At 40.8% G+C, this 21,336-nt stretch overlaps 1 protein-coding gene across 1 annotated transcript in view; it reads left to right on the top strand.

Moving 5' to 3' along the window:
* Positions 1-7,301: 7,301 nt before the first annotated feature.
* The window catches only part of apbb1ip (amyloid beta (A4) precursor protein-binding, family B, member 1 interacting protein), a 53,597-nt gene continuing 39,562 nt past the window's right edge, over positions 7,302-21,336 (top strand). The window contains exon 1 of the mRNA XM_080418093.1: positions 7,302-7,495. The gene's annotated coding sequence lies outside the window, so the exon portion shown is untranslated. The remainder of the gene's footprint in view (positions 7,496-21,336) is intronic.

Raw genomic sequence — 21,336 nt, 5'->3', positions numbered from 1 at the left:
TCATCCTGAATGTTGAGACAGCTGCTAGTCCTCGAACCCCGGGGTCAATCCTGTTACTCTGGTCAACGTCAAGCACCCTGTCTGACAGAGAGAATTAAGACACCTATTTGCAACGTATATAGTTTAAGCCCATGATGGTTCTAGAGATAACCCCCAGGGCAGTACTTCTCAAACTTCAAGGACCCCTAGGAGAGAAGATTTGTGCAAAAAAAGGCTAAATTATTCAAAATCTTCCAAATATAGCCAGTTTTAAAAAAATAGCAGATGTACAAGCTCATAGTGCGGCACGATCGGTGCCGCACTATGAGCTTGTACATCTGCTATTTTTGTATAACCAACGTATAAATGGATAAAGTGGTTAAGATGATTGTGATTCTATGTTAACTACTTTTGCTGGGGACCCCCTGGAACCCCCCCAAAGGACCCCTGGGGGTCCCCGGACCCCACTTTGAGAACCAATGCCGAAGGGGATGCTTTCCTAATTGGCTTACGTCCAGCTTGGATTATAGTCCTCAATTCGTATGACTGAATGTTTGTCTTTGTAGTTTGGTAAGTTTCTAATGTAAACTATTGTGTGATTATTTCAAAGCTGCACCAAAATGTTTGGGCGGTGAAACCGCCCCTATATGTGAGGTTTGGATATTTGCACACCAAATCCTGTGCTGTGATTGGCCACAAATGTACCCCCCTAACCCTGCACCGTGATTGGCCAATCACAGTCTATTCAGGACTGTGATTGGCTAGGGAAACATGACACATGTGCATAGCCCTATAAATAGGACTATGCACTTAAAAAATCACACATTGTGACTCCATTCAGTATTGTGATTAGCTAGCAAGACACCGCCCACTTCACACTGGGTGTGATTTTTTAACTCCTGAGACCAAAACAAAAAAAACTAAACCATTTACTTGTTTCTCAGATCACAAGATTACAAGTTCAAACAGCTCATACATTTACTATAATACAGGTTGTTAACCATTTAAACCCTCTAGGACTTGGTAAACTGGACCCAAGTTGTCTCTGTAACTTGGACCACTTTTTGTCTGTCTATACCAAATCTCTTTGCCAAAAATAGCCAATCTACAAAAAAGGCTTGATTTTGTCGACTCAAACTATGACAAAAAATGTTTGTCGACTACCTTTTTTCACTGACGAAACCTAAATAAAAACTAAGCTATGATGACTAAAACTAAGACTAAATGAGGCACGGTGGCGCAGACGGTAGCGCTGTCGCCTCACAGCTAGAAGGTCCTGGGTTCGATTCCCGCCGGGGACGCTGTGGGCGCTGGGGGCGTGTCTTCTCCTCCGCGTCATCAGCGCCCATACCCTAGGTGGGGTTGGCGAAAGGGCCTCTCCTCTCTGCATGTTCTCCCCGTGTCTCCTATAGGGTAGTTAATACCCTCACAAAAACATGTAGTAATCCTGGTCACTATACTACCTCCCCCATGACAGCCGGGGCGCCTGATGGAGGGGAAGGGAACTGGTTGGAATAACGTGTTCCTTCCACGCGCTACGTCCAACCAGGGAAACTCCCCCCTGTCAGGTGACAAGAAGGTCAGTTGGCTCTCATGCATTGAAGGAAGCATGAGCTCGGCCCTGCCTCCCTACTGTGGGGGACTGGTGTAGGGCTGGTATAGCGCCCAGGATCACTTAGGAAATTGGCACCGGGTGAAAAAAATGGGTTACAAAAATCGTGGGATATAAAATTTTGTAAAAAAAAAAAACTAAGACTAAATATATTGACGATTTCATCAACAAATATAAACTAGTCTAAAATGTTAGCGAGGGACGAGTGGAGAAGAGATCCAGTAGAACTAAAAGACAAGTCATTTTATGTTTGGTTGCGCTCGGGTGTGGAATTTTGTGGAATTTTGTTCAAAGGACTATGACTAAAACGAAATCAAAATTTGCTGTCAAAATCTACACTGCATGTATTGTAGCGTGCATAGATAGAGAAGAGATTTAGCCCAAGTGAACCAGAGTGATGGATGCTCACAGACCTCAAGTTTGATGAAGGCTGATGAAAACCTGCAGCTGATTGATAATTAGTGTGACAGTAACCATTGATTCATGAAGATAATTGTTGCCCTTTTTATTTTATCTGGAGAGGAAACAATAAATCGTGGTTGGTGGCAGAGACTTTATATCACGCCACCACCACCTCCCACTACGTTCTGTTGTGCAGAGCACATGTAGAGTTACACAGTGGTGTAAAGTAACTAAGTACATTTACTCAAGTACAGTACAATTTTGAGGTATTTTTTACTTATTTCCAATTTTCTAAACTTTTACTTCCACTCCACAACATCTCTGAGGAAAATATTGTACTTTTACTCCACTACAATTATTTGATAAACTTTAGATACTAGTTTGTAGATTTATATTTGTATTACTAAACAATACATTAACCACTTAAGCTCTCTATATATTTCGGCTATTTGAAAATAGCCGATCTACGATCACTCGCGGCGCGTAGTGAGCTTGTAGATCGGCTATTCTGCATAATGAGTACTTTTACTTTTGGTACTTTAAGTATATTTTGATGCCAATACTTTTGTACTTTTGCTACAAAAGTAAATGTTGAACAGCAAACTTGTACTTGTAAGTTACACGTTGTAACAGACTATTTATACAATAGGGTATTGATACTTTTACTTAAGTACAAAATGTGAGTACTTCTTCCACCACTGATGCATGGAGTTACAGTAATAGGCTACAGTAAGTATCACCTCTCAACAGAGGGCACCAGAACCCTCCAGACAGTGCGTTATACGTTTGACATCATTCTGACGCACATGTAGGCCTACTACTCACATGTACTCTATTACCTTTTAACAGACACCTTATTGTGTTGCAAGGTTCTCTCTGGTATTGTCATTATCACCCCATTTTCTTTTCAGTCTGTACAAGAAAGCTCAGGAAAGGCTTTGAGAGGGTGTGAGTGAGGTGGCTCACAGATGGTTTAAGACAGGGGTCTTCAACAGGGGGTCCGGGGACCCTTAGGGGGGCCGCCAAATCTTTGTGTGCAAAAGGCACAGTTTGCCTTCCAGTCACCGTTTTCATGACTTCTTCGGGATGTTCGTCCCAAAAAGTCACAATTATGCATTTTGGGGAGTGAGACAGTGTTGTTGTGTGATATATTCTTTTTACATTAACCACTTGAACCCTAGCACTGCTGCCAAAAATAGCAGATCTACAAGCTCACAACACCTCGCGCTGCGAGTCAATGTTGACTAAACATCAATAAATAACTCATGGACATTTTGCTTTGGAAAATGGTTTGCAGGTATTGTCAATAAATATCCTGAGTCATAGTCAATGCTGGGCTAAACATACCAGACCACCTGTATGGCCCTTTAATGCAGTGGTTCTCAACCTTTTCAGGCTACGACCCCCAAAATAATCATATTTGAACTGGGGACCCCCAGTATAGTAATATTGTGAGGCATTGTGAGCTTGTAGATCGGCTATTTTCAAAATGTCGCCCTGTTTCTTATATTATTTGACAATTTGGCCTATGTTTGACCAGTTTTTATAGTATAGTTTGTTGATTACTTTTGATGCAGTAATGGTCTTTTTTATTTTCTTTCTTTCTTTTTTGCGGTATTAAAAAGGTCTTAAAAGTCCTTAAATGTCATCTGGGGACCTTCCAAAAATCATGTGGGGACCCCCCTGGGGGTCCCGACCCACAGGTTGAGAAGCACTGCTTTGATGCATCCTTGGCACTCTAAATGGAGCAGAGCCTATGGCGTCCATCTGTTAGTCAACCTCTGGAGGAGGAAATGATTCTTTCTGAAAGTGTTTATTTAATACATCACGTCTCCTGAAAGGAGCTTGGACTCACGCAAGGTTCTCTGTCTCCCCCCTGGCCTGGAGTTGGACTGTTCTGTATGTTGACAGCTTGTTGCCACAGAGAGGAGGGTGGTCTGGTCTGCTTTTCCTATCTGAACCAAGCAAGGAGAGGCTTGGGGGGGATATCAGTGGTTCTCAACCTTGTCAGGCTGTGACCCCCCCAAAATAATCATATTTGAACTGGGGGACCCCCAAAAAAAAAATCATATTTGAACTGGGGACCCCCCCAAAATACTCATATTTGAACTGGGGACCCCCCCAAAATACTCATATTTGAACTGGGGACCCCCCACCCTGACAAGCACTATGGACCACAATGGAAACAAGTCCCCAGGACTTTTTTGTTTGTTATCCTTTTAGCTTTAATGTCTGACTCTACTGCGTACTGTTTACATTTCTGACCAATAAAGTATTCAATGAATTCAATCAATCAATAAAAAGTCTTGGCAGTTTGAAGTAAAAACAGAAATCACTTTTTTTTAAATTATTCTGCTGCTTTTTTGTATCCCTTTAGTTTACAAGCAGTGCAGGAACATCCTGAGACATTTGGTGCAAATACAAGGTCAGTTTGGCTTCTTGGGAAGCTGTACGGTAAAGTCAAGCTGTCAGGTCTATGAATAGCCCCCGGGTCTTATCGGACCGTGCAGACACACAGATAGCTCTATTTATTTGCATTTCTCCTCGATTCAACCTGGGAGGCCCTCACACTGTCTGAGATCTCTCGTCAGCGGTCAGCCCCCCCTATAGATTGCAGCAGCAGAGCAACATTCATTCATCTCAACCAAGAAAGACATGTCAAAATATATTGCAAAAAGGGATCGAGATCAAAGGACAGAGAAGAAAGTGTGCACTTTATAACTTAAATTAAATATTGTTTCTTGTCACACATCATAATACTCACACTTTATCTAATGATTAACCTTAATGTTCTCTGCAGGTCTGAGTCATGTTGCTGTCCGTTACCTACTAGCGCAGTGGTTCTCAACCTGTGGGTCGGGACCCCCAGGCGGGTCCCCACATATATATATTTTTTTTTTGGTAAAATGACTATTTAAGGACTTTTAAGACCGTAAAAAATTATATAAAAAAGGATCACTGCATCAAAAGTAATCAACAAACTATACTATGAAAACTGGTCAAACAGTGGCCAAATTAAATTTGATCGATCGATCTCCAAGCTCACAAATACAATATTTACATGTGGAACCGAGTCAAACTAAATGTAATGCCTCAACTCCTACAATTCCAACTTATTCCACAAAAACATACATTAACCACTTCAGCCCTATATACATTTCGGCCATTTGAAAAAGATGCGACGCATTGTGAGCTTGTAGATCTGCCATTTTCAAAAGATTTGTATGCGTTTGAAAACCTGAAATGGGACATTCTGCATAATGAGTACTTTTACTTTTGGTACTTTAAGTACATTTTGATGTCAATAGATTTGTACGTTGACTCAAGTAAAATTTGAATTCCGGACTTTTACTTGCAACAGAGTATTTTCATTTTGCAGCATTGATACTTCTACTTAAGTAAAACATGTGAGTACTTTATTCACCAATGGGTGGGTCATGGGCTTAAGAGGCTTAATCAAAAGTAGTTTCATATATTTAGATAAGTAGTTTTACTGTAGCTACTCATAACCAGACCTATAAATACATCAGGACATTACAGAGGACAAATTTTGTTTCTGTTGCTGCTTCTATACTATCCAGAGGACATCATATAGTGTTGTGGTCCAGCAGGCCAGCTGTTAGTCTGGTATCCTTCACTATGCAAAGCTCAGCTCTGACGTGCTGCATTACCTCCCCTCCACCAAAGGGCCCGCTGCCATAAATCACTTTCAGCGAGGTGAATTATTAACACAGATATTCACATTCCTCTTGCTGATTCAGCGCCACGCGTTCCTTCCTCGTCACTGAATCCATATACTGTCCCCCATAGAAAACATTAACTACTGCAGTGATCTCATCATCATCATCATCATCTTACTGGTTTGTTACCAATCACTATATTCTGAACTTATTGAAGTCACAGCAGCCAGGCAAACATGACAGCTGTTTTTATTTGTATGTGAATGCATTGTGTCCAGTGGTGTAAAGTAACTAAGTACATTTACTCAAGTACTGTACTTAAGTACAATTTTGAGCTACTTTTACTTTACTGGAATATTTCCAATTGTCTATAATTTTACTTCTACTCCACTACATCTCAGAGGCAAATGTTGTACTTTTACTCCACTACAATTATTTGAAAACTTTAGTTACTAGTTACTTTGCAGATATAAATGATTACATTATAAAACATACATTAACCACTTTAGCCATATTTGATACCTAGCATTGCGACGCTTGTGAGCCCCATCCAGTTATTACACTGGCCCGGGTCACAGTCCGAAGAAAGATAAAGGCAAGAAACAATAAGAAAAACATGAAGGACAAGACAAAGAAAACTAGACTATGGCAACAAGAACTCAGTCACACTGTCAACAGGAGGGAGTAGAAACCACACACACACACACACACACACACACACACACACACACACACACACACACACACACACACACACACACACACACACACACACACACACACACACACACACACACACACACACACACACACACACACACACACACACACACACACACACACACACACACACAATCTGTGTCATTTTAGATTTCTTTGGCTATTAAAAAATAGCAGATCTACAAGCTCATAGCACGGCGCTACGAGCTTGTAGATCTGCTATTTTTGAAAAATCATGAAAATGTGTGCACATCTTTGAATATAATTTATGTTTCAAAGCTTTTAAAGAGTTTACAAAACTCAAATCTTTGCTTCTGGGGGGTCCCTGGAACAAAATATTTTTTTGACTGCGGCCAAATGCATATCATTTTGGGGTCCTTGACATGAAAAAAGTTTGAGAACCACTGATATTATAGCAACAGGATTAGGATTTAGAAGACATTTTGTAGAATCGGCCTCAGGCCTTAAAGGGTTAAGACATTAAAACCTGGAGAGCATCTGTGTCATTTTAGATTCTAGCATTGGCTACTCAATAACAGCAGATGTAAAGCTCACAGCGCGCTGTGAGCTTTACATCTGCTATTTTGTTTAAAAAAATTGAAGACATTTTGAAAGAACTACTGGTTTTAGAAGGCATTTGTAAAAGCGGCCTGGAGGTCTCAATGGGTTAAGCAAGTTTACGGGTCAAGATAAGCAGGGCTGATAATAAAGCTGATAAAGGCTGGTTGTTGCTCCATGCAGCCCCAGCCACAGCGCTGCCCAGACAAGACTGTTGTGAAAGTTGTGTGTGTTTGAGCCTCTCTGTGTGTTGGAATGCTCTGACAGGTCTGGACCTGAACTTCCGCATTGAGCAGGAAACTAAGTTAACAGTCACTGAGCTCAGTGAGCCAGATCAGATGCAACAACAATCCAAATCAACACTCATACTGTATCCGCTACGAACGACGCATGTCAGGGTGTCTGTTTGGCGTCGTTCAAAAGTTCTCTTTTTTTCTTGGGATTATCAACTTTTACTAAAACAGGGGATTCATGTTCGTGATCCTCCTGTCATCTTCAAACTGACCCCGGGAGGAGAAAGGATTTTTTTCTAAAGTTGTCAAAGGTGAGTTAGTATATATTTCTGTTACTGATGGCTATGTATTCTGTTGATGGTTGACACCCGCGGGGCGGCTCTCTCGTAGAATCTTATGTAACAAAAAACTAATACAGTGAGTTTTATTTTCTTGATGATTGTCTTATTTATTTTTTTGGTTTTGCTTTGGTTTGATGTTTACTTTATGTTGTTGATTGTGCCGACAAAGTATTCCTTTAAAAAAAGATCTAGATAAGAGTTGATTTGATTGGGTTCAACTGTACTGTACATTAAAAGACATGACACATTGAAGTCCATACTGTATTGAATAATAATACTTAAAAAAAAGAAACCTCCTATTTTCATCTTATTTCAATTCTGAACAGTACATTACTTGGGGACTTCAAATACAGACACTGACTGACAGACAGGCAGGCAGGCAGGCAGGCAGGCAGGCAGACAGACAGACAGACAGACAGACAGACAGACAGACAGGCAGCTATAGATAGCACAACAGACTAATACTACGTTGGAAAAAACAAAGCTTGTTTTAGTATTAGTAATCAGCATTAGTTATGTATTTAGTATTAATTATTAACATGTGGTAAAGTGGGCCTCTGTTATAGTCGGTGACCATACAACTCTAATTTGATATAAAAGGGCGTTGTTAGTCAATATGTGGCCCTAGCTGCTGTGTGTCTCGGCAACATGGGCGGGTCATGGTCTAAAAGTAGACCAGAGTGTGACTCAGAAACCACATGAATCTCATATGGGTTTGGCCTGCTGTTTGAGATGGTCAAGGTACGGTTATAGTGCTCTGTAGTAATGAAGTGCACACGTCTTTAAACCTCAGCTAACTTTAGGTGCAGCACAGTAGAGTAGAGTAGTCAACACTGAATAGTGGTGGTAAGTAACTTGAGTGCATTTACTTAAGTACTGTACTTAAGTACAATTTTGAGGTATTTGCACTTTACTTGAGTATTTCCAATGTCCAATACTTTTACTTCTACTCTACCACTACATCTCGGAGACAAATATTGTACTTTTACTCCACTACAATTATTTGAAATCTTTAGTTACTAGTTACTTTGTAGATATCGATTATTATTACAAAACATACATCAACCACTTCAGCCCGCCTATACAGTATACATTTCGGCCATTTGAAAATAGACGATCTACAAGCTCACAATGCGTCACGATGCGACACATTGTGAGCTTGTAGATCGGCTATTTTCAAATGATATTTATACATTTGAAAAAATGAATTGGGACATTCTGCATAATGAGTACTTTCGCTTTTGGCATATTTTGATGCCAATACTTTTTTGCTTTTACTCAAGTAGATTTTGAATTCCGGACTTTTTCTTTTAATGGAGTATTTCTAAATATCAGTATTGATACTTTTACTTAAGTAAAACATTTTTACTTTTTTCCACCACTACAATATAAGACTGTCTGCCAGTGTTGCCATGTCCACAGGACTTTTTGTGTCATCCTTTCAGCCTTAATGTCCGTCTTAGCCATGTGCTGTTTACATGTATTACTAATAAAGTATTAAATCAATCAATACAAAGTCATGTCCGCTTACTACAAGCGACGTTGGGCTTGTTTTTATATGTAAAGTTGCTTGTAAATATTGGTAGTTGTGGGTTGGGGTTTTTGGGGGATTGTCTCTAAAGTGTAGTTGCTTATTCGGGCTTCCAGCTTCCTAAATGTTGTTTAAACCAGTGGTTCTCAAACATGTTCATGTCAAGGACCTTTTGGGCTTGTTTTCATAGGCCTGGTTGCTTCTTTCTCTCTGAGATTCTGGCAACACTGACAGCTTTTTAATGCACCGTGCACGGCATGCAGCGACATGCCCTTCATGCAGGCGTGTGAGGACCTTTTTCACTGAACATTTCTGATAATATGGCAGTAAAACCCACTGGGAAATAAATTACTCAATTACTGAAGCACGTCTCCAAAACAACAGGGGCCATTGGGCCAAGTTAATTCAGTGGCTGGCTGAGCATTGGTGTTCTTTTAAAAGTTACATTAATTTGGAAACACAATGTAGAAGTGACTGTCTGGCCTGTTCAGAGATACTTCTGACATAATTATGCTTGGAATGTCTCAATGTCTGACGTCAGTTGGACAGTGTAACAGCTGTTTTCATTACAGTTATAGTGTCACAGACAGAACTCACATTTCACAACACAACTGCATCACAACATGTTGTCATGCCTGTCAGCGTCAGCGGACCTGTATCCTGTACTGTAGAGCAGAGGTTCTCAAAGTGGGGAACGGGGACCCCCAGGGGTCCTTGAGGGAATTCCAGGGGGTCCCCAGCTAAATGATAGATAGTTAGGAACCAAATGGACCCTTACGGGTCTGTAACTCAGAGTATACAGATGGAACCAAATGGACCCTGATGGGTCCATTTGGTTCCATTTGTACACTCTCAGAGTTAAATTAACATTGATTTTACAATATAAATTGGGGTCCCAGAGATAGAAATGCCATTACATGGGGGTCCGTAGCCCTAATGCATGTCAAACTGGGGGTCCTTGAAATTAAAATGGTTGAGAATCACTGCTAGAGCCGTAAAAATCATGTCCTTGGCATATCTTTTCAAATGGGGGTCCGCGGGCTATTAAGTGTCAATTTGGGGGTCCTTGACATGAAAACGTTTGAGAACCACTGCTGTAGACCAGGGGTCTTCAACGAGAGAGATGAAGCAGGGACCCCCTACTAACACTGTATACCATTGTGATACAGATAGATAGATTTCATAGATAGCTTCACAGTGTTGTGTAAATTAATGTTTCCCCTGCGGTATCAACAAGTACAACCAGTCTGAAACTGTTGAACTGGGAGCTGACCAGTACAACCTCAGTCGTATACTGTTGTACTGGGAGCTGACCAGTACAACCTCAGCCTTATACCGTTGACCACTGAGCCGCTCCACTGGAGCAGTTGGGGGGGTTCAGTGCCTTGCTCAAAGGAACGGTGACCATTCACTTCCCCACCCAGACTTGTTTCTGTCGGTCATGGGAACCGAACCGGGAACCTTTCGGTTACAAACTCGCTCCTCTAACCTTTAGACCACCGCTGACCCCTGAAGTTACATTACGCCCTAATTGATACGTAGTCTGAGCTGTTTAAGATGTTTATGTAAAGGTTTATGTTCTGCACTTTGGCCACTTAGGCTTTTGTCTGGTTTCCATTAACCCATTAAGCTTGAGTCCGATTCTTAAAATGTTTTCTAAATCCTAACAGATTTTTGAAAAAAATAAAACATATATTTGTTCACAAATTTTCAAAAATAGCAGATCTACAAGCTTGTAGCGCGGCACTCGGTGCCGTGCTATGAGCTTGTAGATCTGCTATTTTTGAATAGCCAAAGAAATCTAAAATGACACAGATGCGTTCCCGGTCATAATGGGTTAATGGTGCCGAGAGTCATGAATTCCATGTGTACTCCTAAAAGTCAAATACTGTACTGTAACACATAGTTCATCTTTTGAAGACAATTAGGAGCATGATTTGCTAGGAAAAATGGAAAAGGCAACTTTTCATGGCACATTTTCCTTCATGAAAATGTCTGTGGTTGGCGTAATTATGACGATCGTACAGTATTTCCATAATCCATCGCATGGGACTGGTATTAGCGGGCCTGGGCTTTGTGAGGACTTCCAGGCTTTGAAACAAGTGCTGCCAACATTTTACAAATAAAACATTTCCAGGTTCTTATTTACGATTGCATTCACTATGAGTACAATAGAAGTCATTAAAAATAAACAGTTTACATCCTCTGGTGTGTCATGCTATGGAATAAGGGCAATGCTCTGGCAATATTCAGCAATATACATTCATATATATCATAGTGCATTTTTCTTTTGAAGTCTAAGTCACAACACTAACGTACTAGCATAACATGATTATGTATTTGAACCTTGTTGTACTGTACAACGTTGGTTCTCAAAAAGTGCCACGCTGCAAGCTTGTACATCTGCAATTTTTTAGATTTTTGGAAAAATACCGAAAACATTTGGACACTTTTGAATAATTTTTTATTTTTTGTTATTCTTTACATACATCTTCTCTTCTGGGGGTTCTTTGGCACACAAAACATTTTCAGATGGGGGGGGGTCCACTCCGTGGGCCAAATACATATCAATTTGGGGGTCCTCCTGACCTTGACACAGAAAGAGTTTGAGAACCACACTGCTGTACAACAACATGCGATGAATTTTCCAATGGGAAATTAAGTTCTCCCCCCCTGTGGAGCACCCCTGCAGGGAGAGGCCCATCAACGCGGCCTTTTTGGCAACCGTGTCTAATTGACCCAGAGAAGTGAACCGGGTTCAGAGCAGAACGTTCACCCAGTAATGAGCCTCTCTCTTTGAAATACCTTTAGTCATGCTGCTGGTCCTTCAACTTCCAAATGAGATGTAGCCTATTCCTAAACAGTGCTTCCAGATTTTGTCTTCTCTTCACATGAAAATGTTTGAGAACCACTGGTTTCAACATCATAAAAGAAACAAGCTCAGATAAGCAATACACTTTAGAAACAAGCCCAAAGACGCTTATAATATGCAGACATGGCAACACTGGTAATGGGCACTCTTTGAAATACTTTTAGTCATGCTGGTCCTTGATCAGTTCCAAATGAGATGTATTTCTGAATGTTCTCATGCAAAGTTGTAATAAAGCAGCTCCTATAACCACGTAAAACCCTGTATGGTTGACCGGTGTCACTCAGGGCTCTATACTAGTGTCCCTCTTTTCTGTTTTCTTTTATTGTGGGGAAAGCTGTCGCTGAAAATAGCATTTTTGCTGGTGAATTATTATAATTGCAATTGTAAGTACTTTGATTAGTGGTGGACAGTAACTAAGTACATTTACTTGAGTACTACTTTTGATTGCACTACATTTCTAGAAAGGAAAAGAAAGATTTTAAAATGTTTGTACATTGTGAATTAATCCATATTTCAAAAGGATATACTAAAGATAATGGCGATACAAATAGTTACACAAGTACTGTTTCGCTGACGTAAGTATTGAGGAGTCAGCTCAGCTGTTACGTAGTTGAATTAGCACATTGTGTTGTGAAATCTTGCTGACTAAGACCTTCAATGAGATTGAATGGAAGGCCAACAAGTACACAATACTGTACATATTTTGGCAATCTATAAATTTCCACCACCACAATATCTATATACGCCTAAATATGGACATATCGGTGGGATCTCGACGACCGGCACTGCACGCCTTTAAGTCCTTGCCGATGCGTGCCGAGTTTGAAGTTGGCTGGTCCCCATATACTATGCATATGACCATATATGGGCATAGCGGTTGGATCTGTATCTCCACATATACCTATTGCCTATGGGCGTATCGGGTTTGTTTCTGGTCATAGTGACATGGCTGGTATAGATGGGCATGGGCGTATATTTGTTTATGGTTATGTCTGAGTCATAGTGACGTGGCTGTGATCCTGCCTATATATGGCCGTATGGGGTTTGTTTATGGTTATGAGTCAGAGTGACGTGGCCGAGGTTCGCCTGCCGTCCGGAATTTACTTTTAAGATATCGTTTGGATAGAATTTAGTTGTTTAACTTCATATAAGTGGTCAATTAATCATGACAGAGCCTATTTAAAAATAAAAATTCAGAGAACCGGCAGGGGCGGGCAGTGACACGTATGTATCCGAATAAAGCAACCTATTTTCGGCATGGCCCCTTCTAAAGTCCCCTTGCGTCATTATGGCTGGTGGTTGGGAAAAGGAGCTGCTCATTGGCTGAAGGGGAACGGAACTGCTGATTGGCTGAAGGGGTTGTCAGTCAACGGTACTAACTGTTTGACAACAGTTTTTCTCTTTTTTTGATCTCTGAAGTTGCCTAGAACCCCTTTAAAATAAGATAAGAGGATAGGAGAGTGAAAATAACCAATCTAAGCTCAAGCTCTAACCGTCAAACAGACATTATCTCCTCCTTCCTCTTTTATTTGGAGAACCACATAGACTGATGAACTGATAATAACATGAATGCAACAAAGCCAGCTGTTCTTGTGGTGGGTTGCCCCATTTCATTAGGCCAGTGGTTCTCAACCTGTGGGTCGGGACCCCGCACATGTTTTTTTTGGGGGGGAGGGGGTCCCCAGATGACAGTGAAGTGAAAATTTAAGGACTTTTAAGACCTTTTTTTAGAAAAAGAAAAAGACCATTACTGCATCAAAAGTAATCAACAAACTATACTATGAAAACTGGTCAAACATTTGCCAAATTGTCAAATAATAATATGACGTTTTGAAAATAGCAGATCTACAAGCTCACAACGCCTCGCAATGCGAGGCGTTGTGAGCTTGTAGATCGGCTATTTTCACAATATTCATCAGTGGAACCGAGTCAAACTAAATGTAATGCCTACAATTCCAAGTGCTTGTCGGGGTGGGGGGTCCCCAGTTCAAATATGATTATTCTGGGGGTGTCACGGCCTGAACAGGTGGAGAACCACTGCATTAGGCCCACAATTTTAGTCCATTAGCACCAGATATATACAAATTGCACTACCGTGTGTCAAACAATCAACTGCCCTGCTGATAAACATTACCGTCTACCACACTCCATAGAGGCTGTGACTGAGCTTATCTTATCTGCCTCGTTTTGCACAACCAGTCGACTATTTGCCCATTATTACATAAGTACTGTAACAAAATGTAGCCATAGCATACTTACGTGTTGTAGATGCCTTATAATGCCTAGTCAGTAAAACTTTGATTAATGTTACAGTTATTACAGTATCAGCATAAAATTCTCACCTTTAACTGAGTTATGGCCTTTTTTTGCACAGGAAGCCACTGACATGCACGTATAGTAATTAATTTCCTATGAAGGTGAGCGTTCAGGTATGGGTATAGGGTGACCATATGTTCAGCCCCTCAAACCGGTGACCCTTAAATCAAAGCGCGTGTTTGTCGCGCAAGCGCGCACCCATTCACGCACGCGCACAATCATGTATATGCACCGTTAGGTGTTGCATATTGACAAAACATCAGCCTCAGAATTGAATTAAGACGCGCAATGCTTTGTTCATGTTCTCTGATTGGTGAGGTGAGCATGTTTACATGAAGAGAACATGATAAACTATCTATTCTGGCGAAAACCGGGACAATTTTGTAGTGAATGTTGAAAACCGGAACATATTAGTGTTTTCGAGATATTTGACACGCAGCTTGAAATCGGGACAATTCCGGGAGGTCTGGTGTGGTCACCCGGGTCACGGGCAATCTGACAGCCGTACAAACACAATTACTCATGCTCGTCTCTCACACACACACACGCCAGCCCTCGTCAAGAACTGAATTGTTCTTCTACATGACTGGTAGAAACATATATTCACATGAAGAGCGCCGTGCGACCCCCACTGATTCAAGTGGGTGCACCGTACAGTGTACATGGGCATAGTGTTGCTCCCCGTGTGAAAAGATTTTCAGTCAGTGTCTCAACCTTTTCAGGCCGTGACCCCCCAAAATAATCATATTTGAACTGGGGACCCCCCACCCTGATAAGCACTTGGAATTGCAGGAGTTGAAGCATTACATTTAGTTTGACTCGGTTCCACAGATACATTTGTGAAAATAGCAGATCTACAAGCTCACAACACCTCACGCTGCGAGGCGTTGTGGGCTTGTAGATCTGCTATTTCATTTTTTTTTGCCTCTTTCTTGTATTATTTGACGATTTGGCCAATGTTTGACCAGTTCTTATAGTATAGATTGTTGATTACTTTGGTGCAGTAATGGTATGTTTTTAAAAGGTCTTAAAAGTCCTTAAATACTTCACTGTCATGTGGGGACCCCCCAAAATCCCGACCCACAGGTTGAGAACCACAGCTTTCTGTGTTGATCAGTGGAACCTATGCATAAGTCCATGAGGTTACAGTCTGTCGAGACAGAGCACACATGCATGTCAGCTGACCCGATAAGAATGAGATAAAGTTTAGTTTGAGTGCAGACACACATAGGGAGGGTGCAGAGGATACACATGATGGCCAGGGTCCCTGGAGGACATAGGGCTCTGCGTGGGGCATGGGCTCTGGGTGGGGGGGGGTCGGGTAATTCTCAGGCTTTGCTATTGTCATGCACTTCATAACATTGTTATTATAATGTGAAAATACACTTTTGTCCAACATATTAAAATTTAATAATTTTCCCCAAAAAACTGAATAATCTAGTTCTACTCTACAAAGCCAATAGAAAGGCCAAAAGACAACTGCTGAAGAAATGGGAATGGCAGCATGCATGGAACCGCCATATTTATAACAGGGCCATACAACCCCTCAACAAATGATTATGAGTAGGGGGGCAGACTAACGCTGCTGAGAGCAACTATTGAACTGAGTCAAGGGTGATGATAATGATAATGAGCTTTACTTTCATACATCGAAATGCAGCTTTAAGTGCTGTAGAATACAGCTAAAACGGATGAAAACAACAACAAAAAGGCAGAAACATCTAGGTGCTGCAATGCATCTCAAGATGCAATTTAAAAGCTAAGTTAAAAAGGTGGGTTTTCAGTTGACTGTGCTTGCGAGACCAGTAAATAAGGTGTTACAATAGTCCAGCCGTCAAAAGCATGAATCCGCTTTTCAGCATCATTACGGGATAAAAACGAGCGTACCGTGGCAATGTTTCTAAGGTGAAAGAAGGCTGTCGTGGTCACCTTGCTAATGGTTAATAAACAAGTTCACTTACCCAGTGTTGGAAAAACAAATACAATTGAAATTTAAAGGACAAGACCACTTTGGTAGAGGTTTGGGTTGTGTAGTTATACCTTGCCATGATGTAACTCCAAAGGTGGACAAGAAATCAAAATGAATTGCTCCATTGATAAAACATTTAGAATTCAAAATATGCTCCTCATTGACTTACATTATATGGTAAAACAGCTCTCAAAGTCAGTCTTTTCGCATGTAAACGAACACAAAGTTGATTCAGACAATATAGAACATCACCAAACCCAGTACTGTTTTTCTTTTTAATGTTAACTTCCTGTTGATCTTGCTATTTTTTATTAGGAAGAAACCCCAGCCTGGATCAGCGGATCCGGATCTTCAAATAGTAAAATCAACAGGAAGTTAACATTTTTATAAAAAAAAGAAAAACAGTTCTGGGTTTTGTGATGTTCTATATTGTCTGAATCAACTTTGTTTGTGTTCGTTTGCGGTCTAAAAGAGTGACTTTGAGAGCTGTTTCACCTTACAATGTAAGTCAATGAGGAGCATATTTGGAATTATCAATTTCTAATCAATGGAGCAATTATTTTAGATTTTTTGACAAGGTAACTACACAACCCAAACCTCTACCAAAGTGGTCTTGCCCTTTAAGTTATAAGTGTCCTATCCGGTGTATTATTTATTCGAAGTACAACTCATGCAAAAATGTTCAGCATGAGCCCCAGAGGGAAGTGAAACAGTATTAGTTCCCCCCCACTGTGTAGTGGCTATTAGTTTATTTATTTATATGACTATGCTTAAGGGTGACACCAATAGATTGTGGTGAACTTGCACTCACTCACCAAGAACCATCTGCGGCCTCCATAGCCCTGTTTCCATAAAAAATGTACTTGGCGTACACACACACACACACACACACACACACACACACACACACACACACACACACACACACACACACACACACACACACACACACACACACACACACACACACACACACACACACACACACACACACACACAGCTCTCTCTCATAAACTGATTTCTGTCTTTCTCATGCTGGATGTGGAGTTGAGAGACTGGCTCCGTTTAACCCATTGAGACCACGAAAGCATCTGTGTCATTTTAGTGTCATTTGAGCAAAAAGGCATTAATATTTTATACTTTAGCTATTGAAAAATAGCAGATTTACAAGCTCGTAGCGCGTCACTTCGTGCCCCGCTACGAGCTTGTAGATCTGCTATTTTTAAAAAAATCAGGAAAATGTGTGCAAATCTTTGAATATATATATATATTATTTTAAAGAGAACATTTTTAAGTCAAATATTTGCTTCTGGGGGGTTCCTGGAACAAAATATTTTCAGATGGAGGGTCCGCGGCAAAATCATTTTGGAGGTCCTTGACAAGTTTGAGAACCACTAATACAGTAACATAACTTTTTCAGAAAACTGTTATAGGATTTAGAAGACATTTGTAGAATCTCCAGAAGCGAAGATTTGAGTTACAAATGTTCGCTTTAAAAAGATACAGTATATATTCAAATATTTGCAATATTTTCACGATTTTTCAAGAACAGCAGATATACTCGGCACCGCACTATGAGCTTGTATATCTGCTATTTTTGACACAGATGCGTTCCCGGTCTTAATGGGTTAATATCTTATGTGTCTGAGAGATCCAGCTGTCAGTGCGAACACGATGATGCGCTAAGCCTTTCCTTGTGTGACTACTGGCATCATCTCTACAGCAGCATGCTCTGTTTATGAGTAGACTGTGTCATAGTTTGTGATCAAATAGTTTATGTGGTCCAGAGCTAAGCAGAGGGTGTTTGTGGTATAGGCCTATATGATGAGGTGTACTCTGGTGGTGTCACAATAACACACACATAAAAACATTTAGATGCCAAAGCAACATGAGAAAACATGGGATGGGGGGATCCAAAAAAGTAAATGGATTAACGATTTAAAGGAGTAGTTCACCCCAAAAAATGCATTGATTAATTTTTTTCTATCAATTACACCTCATGAAGCTTTGTCGCATTCCTAAACCAATAATTAGTGACCATCTCCTACTGACCGATGACCGGTCATCAAAGTATTGGCTATTACTGATTTAGAAGGCATTTGTAGAATCGGCCTCAGGTCTTATAAAAGGAATAGTTCACCCAAAAAATTACTGATTTTCTATCATTTACACACTCCATGAAGCCTTGGATTCAAAGAGGTTTTTTAGTTTTTGTCAAATTCCTAAGCCAATAATTTGATGATTTAATTTGGCTCCGGTAAGAGTCTCATTTGAGTCTCCTACCGGATACATTAGCATCTTTCTGCCGGTCATCAAATTATTGGCTTATGAATGCTACAAAAACAAAAAAAAATCTCCTTGAATTCAATGCTTCATGGGGTGTGTAATTGATAGAAAATAAGTCATTTTTTGGGTGAACTACTCCTTTAAGTGGTTAATGGAACTCATCTTGATGATGTACCAACGCTGCAAAGCCATGTGCCTGAGTGACCTTCCGTTCACCATTGAGGACTTCCTCATCCTCATTGCTTAAAATGATCAAATCACAGGGTTGTGTTATTCCTGCAAATGATCAAAGCCAGGAAGCATGTGGCAAAACGGCATCACCAAAAAGAGGCCCAACATTCATACACACCACTGTTGTCGGAACCTCTTATCTCCAGATTCTTTTTGTGTTTTTTCGTAAATTAACGTCCTACTTGTTCATACTACAGCGTCACACAAAAGCATCAAAAGTACAGTAGCAGATCTACAAGCTCTAGTTTTGAGCTTGTCGATCGGTTACTTTTGCTCCTTTTGATTTCGAATCCTAGCCTAGCCCTTGTATTGGACGGTATAGTATACAGCAGTGGTTCTCAAACATTTTAATGTCAAGGACTCCCAAATTGACACTTATTAGCCCGCGGACCCCCATTTGAAAAGATATGCCAGGGACCCCCATAAGAGAAGATTTTTACAGCTCTTAGCAGTGATTCTCAGCCATTTTAATTTCAAGGACCCCCAGTTTGACATGCATTAGGCTACGGACCCCCATTTAATGACATTTCTATCTCTGGGACCACAATTTATATTGTAAAATCAATGTTAATTTAACTCTGAGAGTGTACAAATGGAACCAAATGGACCCTAACGGGTCCATTTGGTTCCATTTGTACACTCTCAGAGTTATAGACCTATAAGGGTCCATTTAGTTCCTAACTATCCATCATTTATCTGGGGACCCCCTGGAACTCCCACAAGGACCCCTGGGGGTCCCCGGACCCCACTTTGAGAACCAATGTTATACGGTACTATGATAGTTGCCAACTCAAAAGGCACACGCATAGAAAATAATCAGCACAAAAAATAAGTATATGACACTCTTAATAATCTACAGCAGAGGAAGGAAACAGCCATAATAGTGCTTGCTCGGCATTTCTGAGGCGTGTGGGTGTGAAGTTTGGTTTAAGAACATGTCTAAGTCTATCACGTCTGTCTACACGCCATGCCACATCTACACGCCATGCCACATCTACACGCCATGCCACGTCTGCACGCCATGCCACGAAAGGGCCCTTGCCCTCCCAAACCTCAGTGCCTGGGCCTGACTCTTAGTGCAGGGCTGAGAATGTATGGTTGTTTGGTGGTAATTAACAAATACCAACAAATTATTTCGTGATTTAAAATAATATACATTATTTCATTGATATTCTATGATAAAATAATGGTTACATATTTCGTGCCCTCAAGAAAATTTGACAACGCCAATTGCCAAATGGCCGTGCCCCTAAAATGACCTGCTGACATCATCATGTAATTTCGTGTTTCACGTAACAATCGTTTTACAGTAAACAGCGTAATGCAATTCACACACACCGTCAGGCCCCATACACACAGTTTGCAACAGTTTCCTACAACCATATATTTCAACATTGCAGTGAGGAGGAGGAAGTTACCCCTTACCACTTCCTTCTGTTTCGGGGCTCCAGACGTTCTCATAGAGAGGGGTGGGGTGGGGTGTGTGTTTGTGAGGTGGGGGGGGGGTGGAGCTCATTAACACAGTTACAAACAGAAAGAGGGAAGAAACACAAAACACATTTTCTATTGTTTGTAAATGTAGATTCCTCAAAAAGGAGCAATTGCACGCGCGCGCACACACACACACACACACACACACACACACACACACACACACACACACACACACACACACACACACACACACACACACACACACACACACACACACACACACACACACACACACACACACAAAATGGAAGCCATGCAGCGACATGAAGATACAAAGATTGGACACTTGCAGATCTGCTACAAAAGATACAAAAGCTACGACAGCTACACATACGTTGAGCTGGTTTAAACTTCAGCTACGAAGATACAAAACAAGATATTCTGTGTAGCTTTGCATCTTTGTATCCTTCCAGTGTGACATTACATTACAGTCATTTAGTTTACTAATCACCAGAAGTCTTAAGTGCATTCTCTTCTAAAACAAGCAAAAGAGTATACCTATAGCGCTACGGTAAAAAGTGCAATATATCAGCTAGCTACTTTCTTAAACAGATGAGACAAGTAGGAAAATCAAATGAGCCGGAGCTAAAACAAATAAGTGTATCAAATAAACAAGATCGAATAAAACAAGAGCTTGTACAAATAATTGACAACAAGTAGGCAATTAGCATTAGACCAGGGGTCTTCAACAGGGGGTCCGGGAGTCGGGACCCCTAGGGGGTCCTCAGAGTTACTACAGGCGGTCTGCCAAATCTTTGTGAGATATGATTTTTTTTTTTACATTAACCACTTGAACCCTAGCTTCCCTTTTCTGTGGAGAACTTTAGCCAAAAATAGCAGATCTACAAGTTTGTAGAGCTTGTAGATCGGCTATTTTTGGCAAAGAGGTATATAGGGGTAGAGGGAAAAAAGAGCAGACCAAGTAAAAAAAAAGAAAAGTTCAATCTGAAACACAATTTTATACAACATGTAGTGGGGGTCCCTGCTTCATCTCTCTCTCAACTAGGGGGTCCTTGGCCTGAAAAACGTTGAAGGCCCCTGCATTAGACCTTGGAACAATATTGATCCAGTTCAAATCCAGATGAGAAACAGCTATGAAATGAAAAAACACC

This window comes from Gymnoscopelus braueri (genome assembly GCF_963280865.1).
Source record: "Gymnoscopelus braueri genome assembly, chromosome: 21".
Taxonomy (NCBI): Eukaryota; Metazoa; Chordata; class Actinopteri; order Myctophiformes; family Myctophidae; genus Gymnoscopelus; species Gymnoscopelus braueri.
This window is presented reverse-complemented; position numbering and strand designations above follow the sequence as displayed.